This window comes from Macaca mulatta, chromosome 13 (genome assembly GCF_049350105.2).
Source record: "Macaca mulatta isolate MMU2019108-1 chromosome 13, T2T-MMU8v2.0, whole genome shotgun sequence".
Classification (NCBI taxonomy): domain Eukaryota; kingdom Metazoa; phylum Chordata; class Mammalia; order Primates; family Cercopithecidae; genus Macaca; species Macaca mulatta.
Window position 1 is genome coordinate 2,051,857 of NC_133418.1, and position 16,053 is coordinate 2,067,909.

Below are 16,053 nucleotides of genomic sequence, written 5' to 3' on the forward strand. Positions count from 1 at the left end.
CAGAAGCCAGGGGGGCGGGCCGGGGGTGGCGGCTGGGAGCCCGATCGCGGGGGGTGCCTGCACCCCCGGCGAGGGGGCTCCCAGAAGCCAGGGGGGCGGGCCGGGGGTGGCGGCTGGGAGCCCGATCGCGGGGGGTGCCTGCACCCCCGGCGAGGGGGCTCCCAGAAGCCAGGGGGGCGGGCCGGGGGTGGCGGCTGGGAGCCCGATCGCGGGGGGTGCCTGCACCCCCGGCGAGGGGGCTCCCAGAAGCCAGGGGGGCGGGCCGGGGGTGGCGGCTGGGAGCCCGATCGCGGGGGGTGCCTGCACCCCCGGCGAGGGGGCTCCCAGAAGCCAGGGGGGCGGGCCGGGGGTGGCGGCTGGGAGCCCGATCGCGGGGGGTGCCTGCACCCCCGGCGAGGGGGCTCCCAGAAGCCAGGGGGGCGGGCCGGGGGTGGCGGCTGGGAGCCCGATCGCGGGGGGTGCCTGCACCCCCGGCGAGGGGGCTCCCAGAAGCCAGGGGGGCGGGCCGGGGGTGGCGGCTGGGAGCCCGATCGCGGGGGGTGCCTGCACCCCCGGCGAGGGGGCTCCCAGAAGCCAGGGGGGCGGGCCGGGGGTGGCGGCTGGGAGCCCGATCGCGGGGGGTGCCTGCACCCCCGGCGAGGGGGCTCCCAGAAGCCAGGGGGGCGGGCCGGGGGTGGCGGCTGGGAGCCCGATCGCGGGGGGTGCCTGCACCCCCGGCGAGGGGGCTCCCAGAAGCCAGGGGGGCGGGCCGGGGGTGGCGGCTGGGAGCCCGATCGCGGGGGGTGCCTGCACCCCCGGCGAGGGGGCTCCCAGAAGCCAGGGGGGCGGGCCGGGGGTGGCGGCTGGGAGCCCGATCGCGGGGGGTGCCTGCACCCCCGGCGAGGGGGCTCCCAGAAGCCAGGGGGGCGGGCCGGGGGTGGCGGCTGGGAGCCCGATCGCGGGGGGTGCCTGCACCCCCGGCGAGGGGGCTCCCAGAAGCCAGGGGGGCGGGCCGGGGGTGGCGGCTGGGAGCCCGATCGCGGGGGGTGCCTGCACCCCCGGCGAGGGGGCTCCCAGAAGCCAGGGGGGCGGGCCGGGGGTGGCGGCTGGGAGCCCGATCGCGGGGGGTGCCTGCACCCCCGGCGAGGGGGCTCCCAGAAGCCAGGGGGGCGGGCCGGGGGTGGCGGCTGGGAGCCCGATCGCGGGGGGTGCCTGCACCCCCGGCGAGGGGGCTCCCAGAAGCCAGGGGGGCGGGCCGGGGGTGGCGGCTGGGAGCCCGATCGCGGGGGGTGCCTGCACCCCCGGCGAGGGGGCTCCCAGAAGCCAGGGGGGCGGGCCGGGGGTGGCGGCTGGGAGCCCGATCGCGGGGGGTGCCTGCACCCCCGGCGAGGGGGCTCCCAGAAGCCAGGGGGGCGGGCCGGGGGTGGCGGCTGGGAGCCCGATCGCGGGGGGTGCCTGCACCCCCGGCGAGGGGGCTCCCAGAAGCCAGGGGGGCGGGCCGGGGGTGGCGGCTGGGAGCCCGATCGGGGGGCGTGCCTGACCCCCCGGCGAGGGGGCTCCCAGAAGCCAGGGGGGCGGGCCGGGGGTGGCGGCTGGGAGCCCGATCGCGGGGGGTGCCTGACCCCCCGGCGATGGGGCTCCCAGATGCCAGGGGGGCGGGCCGGGGGTGGCTGCTGGGAGCCCGATCGGGGGGCGTGCCTGACCCCCCGGCGATGGGGCTCCCAGAAGCCAGGGGGGCCGGCCTGGGTTGGCGGCTGGGAGCCCGATCGCGGGGGGTGCCTGACCCCCTCGCGATGGGGCTCCCAGAAGTCAGGGGGGCCGTCCGGGGGTGACTCCTGGCAACCTGATCTGGATATTTGGAAGAGTATCACAAGTGGTTGTCCAGTGTCTGTGATACTGAGATTAATATCTGTCTCTCGGCCTTGGAATATTGAGCAGGATGAAACAGGGTGAATGTCCACCCTGTGCCACATTGCGAGTAATATCAGCCTGTCCCCTCCATGGATATTAAGAACAATATCCCAGACTGGGTGTACGCCTCCTGCTGTACAGAGTGCAATATCATCCTCTCCCTCCCAGGATAGTAATTACAATATCACTGGGCGGGAGCACACATCCTGTGAATTATTATCATCCTCTCCAACTCCGTATACTAGGAACTATATCTCAGAGAAACTGTCCCCTCAGTGCCATATTCGGACAAATAGCAAAGGCTTCTTCCGGGAATATTAGGAGCAATATTACCACGTAGCTATCCATCCATTGCTATAATTGGAGTCATGTGATACTCTACCCCCGTTCATATTAGGATCAGTGTCACGTGCTGAGTGTACACCTGCTGCGATATTAAAACTAAAGTCCTGCTTTCCGACCCTGGTTATTAAGAACAGCATCACAAGGAGGTTTACACTTCCTGTGGAATGAGGAATAATAATATGATTATTAATCATCAATGATCGATTTTAATAATTATCAATGATACTAAAAATTCATAAGATACCATTATTAATTATGGATAATGATTTTCAATACATGATTATGCCTGCTTTCAATTAATTATTAATATTAATGCCATCAAATAATATTATTAGTTCCTAATACTAATCATTATTGTATTCCCAGCATCACTGGGTATTGATTTAAGTCACATTAATTGCTAATATCATAATATTATTATTAATAGTGATATTACTAATAATTATGAATACAAATGGTTAACCTTTTAAACCAGTATTCATTTTTACTCTCTTTATTGTGATCATTAATATCAATAATTATTATTAATATTAATATAATTATTAATATTAATGATTAATAGACTTGCTCCTGATGTAAACCCGGGAGAGGACGATGTTAATTTCTATATCACAACGGTGTACACCCCCCGTGACAGAGTTTCCAACTTCTGCTTGGGAGAGGAGGATATGACAATCAGTTTCACTGGAAGTAGAAACAACGGTGGGATACCGTTCTGAATATTCAGGGAGGAAGAGGCTGATGTGACTCCTAATAAAGAGGGGGTTACTCCCTCTGAGGGTGTGCACACTGGGGGTGTACAATCGTCTGAGAAGGGGTTGAAAATTTTCCGATGGGGAGACGATATTACTCAGAATATGAGAAAGAGGCTGGGGGTCCAGAAGGCTCCCAGAAGCCAGGGGGGCGGGCCGGGGGTGGCGGCTGGGAGCCCGATCGCGGGGGGTGCCTGCACCCCCGGCGAGGGGGCTCCCAGAAGCCAGGGGGGCGGGCCGGGGGTGGCGGCTGGGAGCCCGATCGCGGGGGGTGCCTGCACCCCCGGCGAGGGGGCTCCCAGAAGCCAGGGGGGCGGGCCGGGGGTGGCGGCTGGGAGCCCGATCGCGGGGGGTGCCTGCACCCCCGGCGAGGGGGCTCCCAGAAGCCAGGGGGGCGGGCCGGGGGTGGCGGCTGGGAGCCCGATCGCGGGGGGTGCCTGCACCCCCGGCGAGGGGGCTCCCAGAAGCCAGGGGGGCGGGCCGGGGGTGGCGGCTGGGAGCCCGATCGCGGGGGGTGCCTGCACCCCCGGCGAGGGGGCTCCCAGAAGCCAGGGGGGCGGGCCGGGGGTGGCGGCTGGGAGCCCGATCGCGGGGGGTGCCTACACCCCCGGCGAGGGGGCTCCCAGAAGCCAGGGGGGCGGGCCGGGGGTGGCGGCTGGGAGCCCGATCGCGGGGGGTGCCTGCACCCCCGGCGAGGGGGCTCCCAGAAGCCAGGGGGGCGGGCCGGGGGTGGCGGCTGGGAGCCCGATCGCGGGGGGTGCCTGCACCCCCGGCGAGGGGGCTCCCAGAAGCCAGGGGGGCGGGCCGGGGGTGGCGGCTGGGAGCCCGATCGCGGGGGGTGCCTGCACCCCCGGCGAGGGGGCTCCCAGAAGCCAGGGGGGCGGGCCGGGGCTGGCGGCTGGGAGCCCGATCGCGGGGGGTGCCTGCACCCCCGGCGAGGGGGCTCCCAGAAGCCAGGGGGGCGGGCCGGGGCTGGCGGCTGGGAGCCCGATCGCGGGGGGTGCCTGCACCCCCGGCGAGGGGGCTCCCAGAAGCCAGGGGGGCGGGCCGGGGGTGGCGGCTGGGAGCCCGATCGCGGGGGGTGCCTTCACCCCCGGCGAGGGGGCTCCCAGAAGCCAGGGGGGCGGGCCGGGGGTGGCGGCTGGGAGCCCGATCGCGGGGGGTGCCTGCACCCCCGGCGAGGGGGCTCCCAGAAGCCAGGGGGGCGGGCCGGGGGTGGCGGCTGGGATCCCGATCGGGGGGCGTGCCTGCACCCCCGGCGAGGGGGCTCCCAGAAGCCAGGGGGGCGGGCCGGGGGTGGCGGCTGGGAGCCCGATCGCGGGGGGTGCCTGCACCCCCGGCGAGGGGGCTCCCAGAAGCCAGGGGGGCGGGCCGGGGGTGGCGGCTGGGAGCCCGATCGCGGGGGGTGCCTGCACCCCCGGCGAGGGGGCTCCCAGAAGCCAGGGGGGCGGGCCGGGGGTGGCGGCTGGGAGCCCGATCGCGGGGGGTGCCTGCACCCCCGGCGAGGGGGCTCCCAGAAGCCAGGGGGGCGGGCCGGGGGTGGCGGCTGGGAGCCCGATCGGGGGGCGTGCCTGCACCCCCGGCGAGGGGGCTCCCAGAAGCCAGGGGGGCGGGCCGGGGGTGGCGGCTGGGAGCCCGATCGGGGGGCGTGCCTGACCCCCCGGCGAGGGGGCTCCCAGAAGCCAGGGGGGCGGGCCGGGGGTGGCGGCTGGGAGCCCGATCGCGGGGGGTGCCTGACCCCCCGGCGATGGGGCTCCCAGATGCCAGGGGGGCGGGCCGGGGGTGGCTGCTGGGAGCCCGATCGGGGGGCGTGCCTGACCCCCCGGCGATGGGGCTCCCAGAAGCCAGGGGGGCCGGCCTGGGTTGGCGGCTGGGAGCCCGATCGCGGGGGGTGCCTGACCCCCTCGCGATGGGGCTCCCAGAAGTCAGGGGGGCCGTCCGGGGGTGACTCCTGGCAACCTGATCTGGATATTTGGAAGAGTATCACAAGTGGTTGTCCAGTGTCTGTGATACTGAGATTAATATCTGTCTCTCGGCCTTGGAATATTGAGCAGGATGAAACAGGGTGAATGTCCACCCTGTGCCACATTGCGAGTAATATCAGCCTGTCCCCTCCATGGATATTAAGAACAATATCCCAGACTGGGTGTACGCCTCCTGCTGTACAGAGTGCAATATCATCCTCTCCCTCCCAGGATAGTAATTACAATATCACTGGGCGGGAGCACACATCCTGTGAATTATTATCATCCTCTCCAACTCCGTATACTAGGAACTATATCTCAGAGAAACTGTCCCCTCAGTGCCATATTCGGACAAATAGCAAAGGCTTCTTCCGGGAATATTAGGAGCAATATTACCACGTAGCTATCCATCCATTGCTATAATTGGAGTCATGTGATACTCTACCCCCGTTCATATTAGGATCAGTGTCACGTGCTGAGTGTACACCTGCTGCGATATTAAAACTAAAGTCCTGCTTTCCGACCCTGGTTATTAAGAACAGCATCACAAGGAGGTTTACACTTCCTGTGGAATGAGGAATAATAATATGATTATTAATCATCAATGATCGATTTTAATAATTATCAATGATACTAAAAATTCATAAGATACCATTATTAATTATGGATAATGATTTTCAATACATGATTATGCCTGCTTTCAATTAATTATTAATATTAATGCCATCAAATAATATTATTAGTTCCTAATACTAATCATTATTGTATTCCCAGCATCACTGCGTATTGATTTAAGTCACATTAATTGCTAATATCATAATATTATTATTAATAGTGATATTACTAATAATTATGAATACAAATGGTTAACCTTTTAAACCAGTATTCATTTTTACTCTCTTTATTGTGATCATTAATATCAATAATTATTATTAATATTAATATAATTATTAATATTAATGATTAATAGACTTGCTCCTGATGTAAACCCGGGAGAGGACGATGTTAATTTCTATATCACAACGGTGTACACCCCCCGTGACAGAGTTTCCAACTTCTGCCTGGGAGAGGAGGATATGACAATCAGTTTCACTGGAAGTAGAAACAACGGTGGGATACCGTTCTGAATATTCAGGGAGGAAGAGGCTGATGTGACTCCTAATAAAGAGGGGGTTACTCCCTCTGAGGGTGTGCACACTGGGGGTGTACAATCGTCTGAGAAGGGGTTGAAAATTTTCCGATGGGGAGACGATATTACTCAGAATATGAGAAAGAGGCTGGGGGTCCAGAAGGCTCCCAGAAGCCAGGGGGGCGGGCCGGGGGTGGCGGCTGGGAGCCCGATCGCGGGGGGTGCCTGCACCCCCGGCGAGGGGGCTCCCAGAAGCCAGGGGGGCGGGCCGGGGGTGGCGGCTGGGAGCCCGATCGCGGGGGGTGCCTGCACCCCCGGCGAGGGGGCTCCCAGAAGCCAGGGGGGCGGGCCGGGGGTGGCGGCTGGGAGCCCGATCGCGGGGGGTGCCTGCACCCCCGGCGAGGGGGCTCCCAGAAGCCAGGGGGGCGGGCCGGGGGTGGCGGCTGGGAGCCCGATCGCGGGGGGTGCCTGCACCCCCGGCGAGGGGGCTCCCAGAAGCCAGGGGGGCGGGCCGGGGGTGGCGGCTGGGAGCCCGATCGCGGGGGGTGCCTGCACCCCCGGCGAGGGGGCTCCCAGAAGCCAGGGGGGCGGGCCGGGGGTGGCGGCTGGGAGCCCGATCGGGGGGCGTGCCTGCACCCCCGGCGAGGGGGCTCCCAGAAGCCAGGGGGGCGGGCCGGGGGTGGCGGCTGGGAGCCCGATCGCGGGGGGTGCCTGCACCCCCGGCGAGGGGGCTCCCAGAAGCCAGGGGGGCGGGCCGGGGGTGGCGGCTGGGAGCCCGATCGCGGGGGGTGCCTTCACCCCCGGCGAGGGGGCTCCCAGAAGCCAGGGGGGCGGGCCGGGGGTGGCGGCTGGGAGCCCGATCGCGGGGGGTGCCTTCACCCCCGGCGAGGGGGCTCCCAGAAGCCAGGGGGGCGGGCCGGGGGTGGCGGCTGGGAGCCCGATCGCGGGGGGTGCCTGCACCCCCGGCGAGGGGGCTCCCAGAAGCCAGGGGGGCGGGCCGGGGCTGGCGGCTGGGAGCCCGATCGCGGGGGGTGCCTGCACCCCCGGCGAGGGGGCTCCCAGAAGCCAGGGGGGCGGGCCGGGGGTGGCGGCTGGGAGCCCGATCGCGGGGGGTGCCTTCACCCCCGGCGAGGGGGCTCCCAGAAGCCAGGGGGGCGGGCCGGGGGTGGCGGCTGGGAGCCCGATCGCGGGGGGTGCCTGCACCCCCGGCGAGGGGGCTCCCAGAAGCCAGGGGGGCGGGCCGGGGGTGGCGGCTGGGATCCCGATCGGGGGGCGTGCCTGCACCCCCGGCGAGGGGGCTCCCAGAAGCCAGGGGGGCGGGCCGGGGGTGGCGGCTGGGAGCCCGATCGCGGGGGGTGCCTGCACCCCCGGCGAGGGGGCTCCCAGAAGCCAGGGGGGCGGGCCGGGGGTGGCGGCTGGGAGCCCGATCGCGGGGGGTGCCTGCACCCCCGGCGAGGGGGCTCCCAGAAGCCAGGGGGGCGGGCCGGGGGTGGCGGCTGGGAGCCCGATCGCGGGGGGTGCCTGCACCCCCGGCGAGGGGGCTCCCAGAAGCCAGGGGGGCGGGCCGGGGGTGGCGGCTGGGAGCCCGATCGGGGGGCGTGCCTGCACCCCTGGCGAGGGGGCTCCCAGAAGCCAGGGGGGCGGGCCGGGGGTGGCGGCTGGGAGCCCGATCGGGGGGCGTGCCTGACCCCCCGGCGAGGGGGCTCCCAGAAGCCAGGGGGGCGGGCCGGGGGTGGCGGCTGGGAGCCCGATCGCGGGGGGTGCCTGACCCCCCGGCGATGGGGCTCCCAGATGCCAGGGGGGCGGGCCGGGGGTGGCGGCTGGGAGCCCGATCGGGGGGCGTGCCTGACCCCCCGGCGATGGGGCTCCCAGAAGCCAGGGGGGCCGGCCTGGGTTGGCGGCTGGGAGCCCGATCGCGGGGGGTGCCTGACCCCCTCGCGATGGGGCTCCCAGAAGTCAGGGGGGCCGTCCGGGGGTGACTCCTGGCAACCTGATCTGGATATTTGGAAGAGTATCACAAGTGGTTGTCCAGTGTCTGTGATACTGAGATTAATATCTGTCTCTCGGCCTTGGAATATTGAGCAGGATGAAACAGGGTGAATGTCCACCCTGTGCCACATTGCGAGTAATATCAGCCTGTCCCCTCCATGGATATTAAGAACAATATCCCAGACTGGGTGTACGCCTCCTGCTGTACAGAGTGCAATATCATCCTCTCCCTCCCAGGATAGTAATTACAATATCACTGGGCGGGAGCACACATCCTGTGAATTATTATCATCCTCTCCAACTCCGTATACTAGGAACTATATCTCAGAGAAACTGTCCCCTCAGTGCCATATTCGGACAAATAGCAAAGGCTTCTTCCGGGAATATTAGGAGCAATATTACCACGTAGCTATCCATCCATTGCTATAATTGGAGTCATGTGATACTCTACCCCCGTTCATATTAGGATCAGTGTCACGTGCTGAGTGTACACCTGCTGCGATATTAAAACTAAAGTCCTGCTTTCCGACCCTGGTTATTAAGAACAGCATCACAAGGAGGTTTACACTTCCTGTGGAATGAGGAATAATAATATGATTATTAATCATCAATGATCGATTTTAATAATTATCAATGATACTAAAAATTCATAAGATACCATTATTAATTATGGATAATGATTTTCAATACATGATTATGCCTGTTTTCAATTAATTATTAATATTAATGCCATCAAATAATATTATTAGTTCCTAATACTAATCATTATTGTATTTACAGCATCACTGGGTATTGATTTAAGTGACATTAATTGCTAATATCATAATATTATTATTAATAGTGATATTACTAATAATTATGAATACAAATGGTTAACCTTTTAAACCAGTATTCATTTTTACTCTCTTTATTGTGATCATTAATATCAATAATTATTATTAATATTAATATAATTATTAATATTAATGATTAATAGACTTGCTCCTGATGTAAACCCGGGAGAGGACGATGTTAATTTCTATATCACAACGGTGTACACCCCCCGTGACAGAGTTTCCAACTTCTGCTTGGGAGAGGAGGATATGACAATCAGTTTCACTGGAAGTAGAAACAACGGTGGGATACTGTTCTGAATATTCAGGGAGGAAGAGGCTGATGTGACTCCTAATAAAGAGGGGGTTACTCCCTCTGAGGGTGTGCACACTGGGGGTGTACAATCGTCTGAGAAGGGGTTGAAAATTTTCCGATGGGGAGACGATATTACTCAGAATATGAGAAAGAGGCTGGGGGTCCAGAAGGCTCCCAGAAGCCAGGGGGGCGGGCCGGGGGTGGCGGCTGGGAGCCCGATCGCGGGGGGTGCCTGCACCCCCGGCGAGGGGGCTCCCAGAAGCCAGGGGGGCGGGCCGGGGGTGGCGGCTGGGAGCCCGATCGGGGGGGTGCCTGCACCCCCGGCGAGGGGGCTCCCAGAAGCCAGGGGGGCGGGCCGGGGGTGGCGGCTGGGAGCCCGATCGGGGGGGTGCCTGCACCCCCGGCGAGGGGGCTCCCAGAAGCCAGGGGGGCGGGCCGGGGGTGGCGGCTGGGAGCCCGATCGCGGGGGGTGCCTGCACCCCCGGCGAGGGGGCTCCCAGAAGCCAGGGGGGCGGGCCGGGGGTGGCGGCTGGGAGCCCGATCGCGGGGGGTGCCTGCACCCCCGGCGAGGGGGCTCCCAGAAGCCAGGGGGGCGGGCCGGGGGTGGCGGCTGGGAGCCCGATCGCGGGGGGTGCCTGCACCCCCGGCGAGGGGGCTCCCAGAAGCCAGGGGGGCGGGCCGGGGGTGGCGGCTGGGAGCCCGATCGCGGGGGGTGCCTGCACCCCCGGCGAGGGGGCTCCCAGAAGCCAGGGGGGCGGGCCGGGGGTGGCGGCTGGGAGCCCGATCGCGGGGGGTGCCTGCACCCCCGGCGAGGGGGCTCCCAGAAGCCAGGGGGGCGGGCCGGGGGTGGCGGCTGGGAGCCCGATCGCGGGGGGTGCCTGCACCCCCGGCGAGGGGGCTCCCAGAAGCCAGGGGGGCGGGCCGGGGGTGGCGGCTGGGAGCCCGATCGCGGGGGGTGCCTGCACCCCCGGCGAGGGGGCTCCCAGAAGCCAGGGGGGCGGGCCGGGGGTGGCGGCTGGGAGCCCGATCGCGGGGGGTGCCTGCACCCCCGGCGAGGGGGCTCCCAGAAGCCAGGGGGGCGGGCCGGGGGTGGCGGCTGGGAGCCCGATCGCGGGGGGTGCCTGCACCCCCGGCGAGGGGGCTCCCAGAAGCCAGGGGGGCGGGCCGGGGGTGGCGGCTGGGAGCCCGATCGCGGGGGGTGCCTGCACCCCCGGCGAGGGGGCTCCCAGAAGCCAGGGGGGCGGGCCGGGGGTGGCGGCTGGGAGCCCGATCGCGGGGGGTGCCTGACCCCCCGGCGATGGGGCCCCCAGATGCCAGGGGGGCGGGCCGGGGGTGGCGGCTGGGAGCCCGATCGGGGGGCGTGCCTGACCCCCCGGCGATGGGGCTCCCAGAAGCCAGGGGGGCCGGCCTGGGTTGGCGGCTGGGAGCCCGATCGCGGGGGGTGCCTGACCCCCTCGCGATGGGGCTCCCAGAAGTCAGGGGGGCCGTCCGGGGGTGACTCCTGGCAACCTGATCTGGATATTTGGAAGAGTATCACAAGTGGTTGTCCAGTGTCTGTGATACTGAGATTAATATCTGTCTCTCGGCCTTGGAATATTGAGCAGGATGAAACAGGGTGAATGTCCACCCTGTGCCACATTGCGAGTAATATCAGCCTGTCCCCTCCATGGATATTAAGAACAATATCCCAGACTGGGTGTACGCCTCCTGCTGTACAGAGTGCAATATCATCCTCTCCCTCCCAGGATAGTAATTACAATATCACTGGGCGGGAGCACACATCCTGTGAATTATTATCATCCTCTCCAACTCCGTATACTAGGAACTATATCTCAGAGAAACTGTCCCCTCAGTGCCATATTCGGACAAATAGCAAAGGCTTCTTCCGGGAATATTAGGAGCAATATTACCACGTAGCTATCCATCCATTGCTATAATTGGAGTCATGTGATACTCTACCCCCGTTCATATTAGGATCAGTGTCACGTGCTGAGTGTACACCTACTGCGATATTAAAACTAAAGTCCTGCTTTCCGACCCTGGTTATTAAGAACAGCATCACAAGGAGGTTTACACTTCCTGTGGAATGAGGAATAATAATATGATTATTAATCATCAATGATCGATTTTAATAATTATCAATGATACTAAAAATTCATAAGATACCATTATTAATTATGGATAATGATTTTCAATACATGATTATGCCTGCTTTCAATTAATTATTAATATTAATGCCATCAAATAATATTATTAGTTCCTAATACTAATCATTATTGTATTCCCAGCATCACTGGGTATTGATTTAAGTCACATTAATTGCTAATATCATAATATTATTATTAATAGTGATATTACTAATAATTATGAATACAAATGGTTAACCTTTTAAACCAGTATTCATTTTTACTCTCTTTATTGTGATCATTAATATCAATAATTATTATTAATATTAATATAATTATTAATATTAATGATTAATAGACTTGCTCCTGATGTAAACCCGGGAGAGGACGATGTTAATTTCTATATCACAACGGTGTACACCCCCCGTGACAGAGTTTCCAACTTCTGCTTGGGAGAGGAGGATATGACAATCAGTTTCACTGGAAGTAGAAACAACGGTGGGATACTGTTCTGAATATTCAGGGAGGAAGAGGCTGATGTGACTCCTAATAAAGAGGGGGTTACTCCCTCTGAGGGTGTGCACACTGGGGGTGTACAATCGTCTGAGAAGGGGTTGAAAATTTTCCGATGGGGAGACGATATTACTCAGAATATGAGAAAGAGGCTGGGGGTCCAGAAGGCTCCCAGAAGCCAGGGGGGCGGGCCGGGGGTGGCGGCTGGGAGCCCGATCGCGGGGGGTGCCTGCACCCCCGGCGAGGGGGCTCCCAGAAGCCAGGGGGGCGGGCCGGGGGTGGCGGCTGGGAGCCCGATCGCGGGGGGTGCCTGCACCCCCGGCGAGGGGGCTCCCAGAAGCCAGGGGGGCGGGCCGGGGGTGGCGGCTGGGAGCCCGATCGCGGGGGGTGCCTGCACCCCCGGCGAGGGGGCTCCCAGAAGCCAGGGGGGCGGGCCGGGGGTGGCGGCTGGGAGCCCGATCGCGGGGGGTGCCTGCACCCCCGGCGAGGGGGCTCCCAGAAGCCAGGGGGGCGGGCCGGGGGTGGCGGCTGGGAGCCCGATCGCGGGGGGTGCCTGCACCCCCGGCGAGGGGGCTCCCAGAAGCCAGGGGGGCGGGCCGGGGGTGGCGGCTGGGAGCCCGATCGCGGGGGGTGCCTGCACCCCCGGCGAGGGGGCTCCCAGAAGCCAGGGGGGCGGGCCGGGGGTGGCGGCTGGGAGCCCGATCGCGGGGGGTGCCTGCACCCCCGGCGAGGGGGCTCCCAGAAGCCAGGGGGGCGGGCCGGGGGTGGCGGCTGGGAGCCCGATCGCGGGGGGTGCCTGCACCCCCGGCGAGGGGGCTCCCAGAAGCCAGGGGGGCGGGCCGGGGGTGGCGGCTGGGAGCCCGATCGCGGGGGGTGCCTGCACCCCCGGCGAGGGGGCTCCCAGAAGCCAGGGGGGCGGGCCGGGGGTGGCGGCTGGGAGCCCGATCGCGGGGGGTGCCTGCACCCCCGGCGAGGGGGCTCCCAGAAGCCAGGGGGGCGGGCCGGGGGTGGCGGCTGGGAGCCCGATCGCGGGGGGTGCCTGCACCCCCGGCGAGGGGGCTCCCAGAAGCCAGGGGGGCGGGCCGGGGGTGGCGGCTGGGAGCCCGATCGCGGGGGGTGCCTGACCCCCCGGCGATGGGGCCCCCAGATGCCAGGGGGGCGGGCCGGGGGTGGCGGCTGGGAGCCCGATCGGGGGGCGTGCCTGACCCCCCGGCGATGGGGCTCCCAGAAGCCAGGGGGGCCGGCCTGGGTTGGCGGCTGGGAGCCCGATCGCGGGGGGTGCCTGACCCCCTCGCGATGGGGCTCCCAGAAGTCAGGGGGGCCGTCCGGGGGTGACTCCTGGCAACCTGATCTGGATATTTGGAAGAGTATCACAAGTGGTTGTCCAGTGTCTGTGATACTGAGATTAATATCTGTCTCTCGGCCTTGGAATATTGAGCAGGATGAAACAGGGTGAATATCCACCCTGTGCCACATTGCGAGTAATATCAGCCTGTCCCCTCCATGGATATTAAGAACAATATCCCAGACTGGGTGTACGCCTCCTGCTGTACAGAGTGCAATATCATCCTCTCCCTCCCAGGATAGTAATTACAATATCACTGGGCGGGAGCACACATCCTGTGAATTATTATCATCCTCTCCAACTCCGTATACTAGGAACTATATCTCAGAGAAACTGTCCCCTCAGTGCCATATTCGGACAAATAGCAAAGGCTTCTTCCGGGAATATTAGGAGCAATATTACCACGTAGCTATCCATCCATTGCTATAATTGGAGTCATGTGATACTCTACCCCCGTTCATATTAGGATCAGTGTCACGTGCTGAGTGTACACCTACTGCGATATTAAAACTAAAGTCCTGCTTTCCGACCCTGGTTATTAAGAACAGCATCACAAGGAGGTTTACACTTCCTGTGGAATGAGGAATAATAATATGATTATTAATCATCAATGATCGATTTTAATAATTATCAATGATACTAAAAATTCATAAGATACCATTATTAATTATGGATAATGATTTTCAATACATGATTATGCCTGCTTTCAATTAATTATTAATATTAATGCCATCAAATAATATTATTAGTTCCTAATACTAATCATTATTGTATTCCCAGCATCACTGGGTATTGATTTAAGTGACATTAATTGCTAATATCATAATATTATTATTAATAGTGATATTACTAATAATTATGAATACAAATGGTTAACCTTTTAAACCAGTATTCATTTTTACTCTCTTTATTGTGATCATTAATATCAATAATTATTATTAATATTAATATAATTATTAATATTAATGATTAATAGACTTGCTCCTGATGTAAACCCGGGAGAGGACGATGTTAATTTCTATATCACAACGGTGTACACCCCCCGTGACAGAGTTTCCAACTTCTGCTTGGGAGAGGAGGATATGACAATCAGTTTCACTGGAAGTAGAAACAACGGTGGGATACTGTTCTGAATATTCAGGGAGGAAGAGGCTGATGTGACTCCTAATAAAGAGGGGGTTACTCCCTCTGAGGGTGTGCACACTGGGGGTGTACAATCGTCTGAGAAGGGGTTGAAAATTTTCCGATGGGGAGACGATATTACTCAGAATATGAGAAAGAGGCTGGGGGTCCAGAAGGCTCCCAGAAGCCAGGGGGGCGGGCCGGGGGTGGCGGCTGGGAGCCCGATCGCGGGGGGTGCCTGCACCCCCGGCGAGGGGGCTCCCAGAAGCCAGGGGGGCAGGCCGGGGGTGGCGGCTGGGAGCCCGATCGCGGGGGGTGCCTGCACCCCCGGCGAGGGGGCTCCCAGAAGCCAGGGGGGCGGGCCGGGGGTGGCGGCTGGGAGCCCGATCGCGGGGGGTGCCTGCACCCCCGGCGAGGGGGCTCCCAGAAGCCAGGGGGGCGGGCCGGGGGTGGCGGCTGGGAGCCCGATCGCGGGGGGTGCCTGCACCCCCGGCGAGGGGGCTCCCAGAAGCCAGGGGGGCGGGCCGGGGGTGGCGGCTGGGAGCCCGATCGCGGGGGGTGCCTGCACCCCCGGCGAGGGGGCTCCCAGAAGCCAGGGGGGCGGGCCGGGGGTGGCGGCTGGGAGCCCGATCGCGGGGGGTGCCTGCACCCCCGGCGAGGGGGCTCCCAGAAGCCAGGGGGGCGGGCCGGGGGTGGCGGCTGGGAGCCCGATCGCGGGGGGTGCCTGCACCCCCGGCGAGGGGGCTCCCAGAAGCCAGGGGGGCGGGCCGGGGGTGGCGGCTGGGAGCCCGATCGCGGGGGGTGCCTGCACCCCCGGCGAGGGGGCTCCCAGAAGCCAGGGGGGCGGGCCGGGGGTGGCGGCTGGGAGCCCGATCGCGGGGGGTGCCTGCACCCCCGGCGAGGGGGCTCCCAGAAGCCAGGGGGGCGGGCCGGGGGTGGCGGCTGGGAGCCCGATCGCGGGGGGTGCCTGCACCCCCGGCGAGGGGGCTCCCAGAAGCCAGGGGGGCGGGCCGGGGGTGGCGGCTGGGAGCCCGATCGCGGGGGGTGCCTGCACCCCCGGCGAGGGGGCTCCCAGAAGCCAGGGGGGCGGGCCGGGGGTGGCGGCTGGGAGCCCGATCGCGGGGGGTGCCTGCACCCCCGGCGAGGGGGCTCCCAGAAGCCAGGGGGGCGGGCCGGGGGTGGCGGCTGGGAGCCCGATCGCGGGGGGTGCCTGCACCCCCGGCGAGGGGGCTCCCAGAAGCCAGGGGGGCGGGCCGGGGGTGGCGGCTGGGAGCCCGATCGCGGGGGGTGCCTGCACCCCCGGCGAGGGGGCTCCCAGAAGCCAGGGGGGCGGGCCGGGGGTGGCGGCTGGGAGCCCGATCGCGGGGGGTGCCTGACCCCCCGGCGAGGGGGCTCCCAGATGCCAGGGGGGCGGGCCGGGGGTGGCGGCTGGGAGCCCGATCGGGGGGCGTGCCTGACCCCCCGGCGATGGGGCTCCCAGAAGCCAGGGGGGCCGGCCTGGGTTGGCGGCTGGGAGCCCGATCGCGGGGGGTGCCTGACCCCCTCGCGATGGGGCTCCCAGAAGTCAGGGGGGCCGTCCGGGGGTGACTCCTGGCAACCTGATCTGGATATTTGGAAGAGTATCACAAGTGGTTGTCCAGTGTCTGTGATACTGAGATTAATATCTGTCTCTCGGCCTTGGAATATTGAGCAGGATGAAACAGGGTGAATGTCCACCCTGTGCCACATTGCGAGTAATATCAGCCTGTCC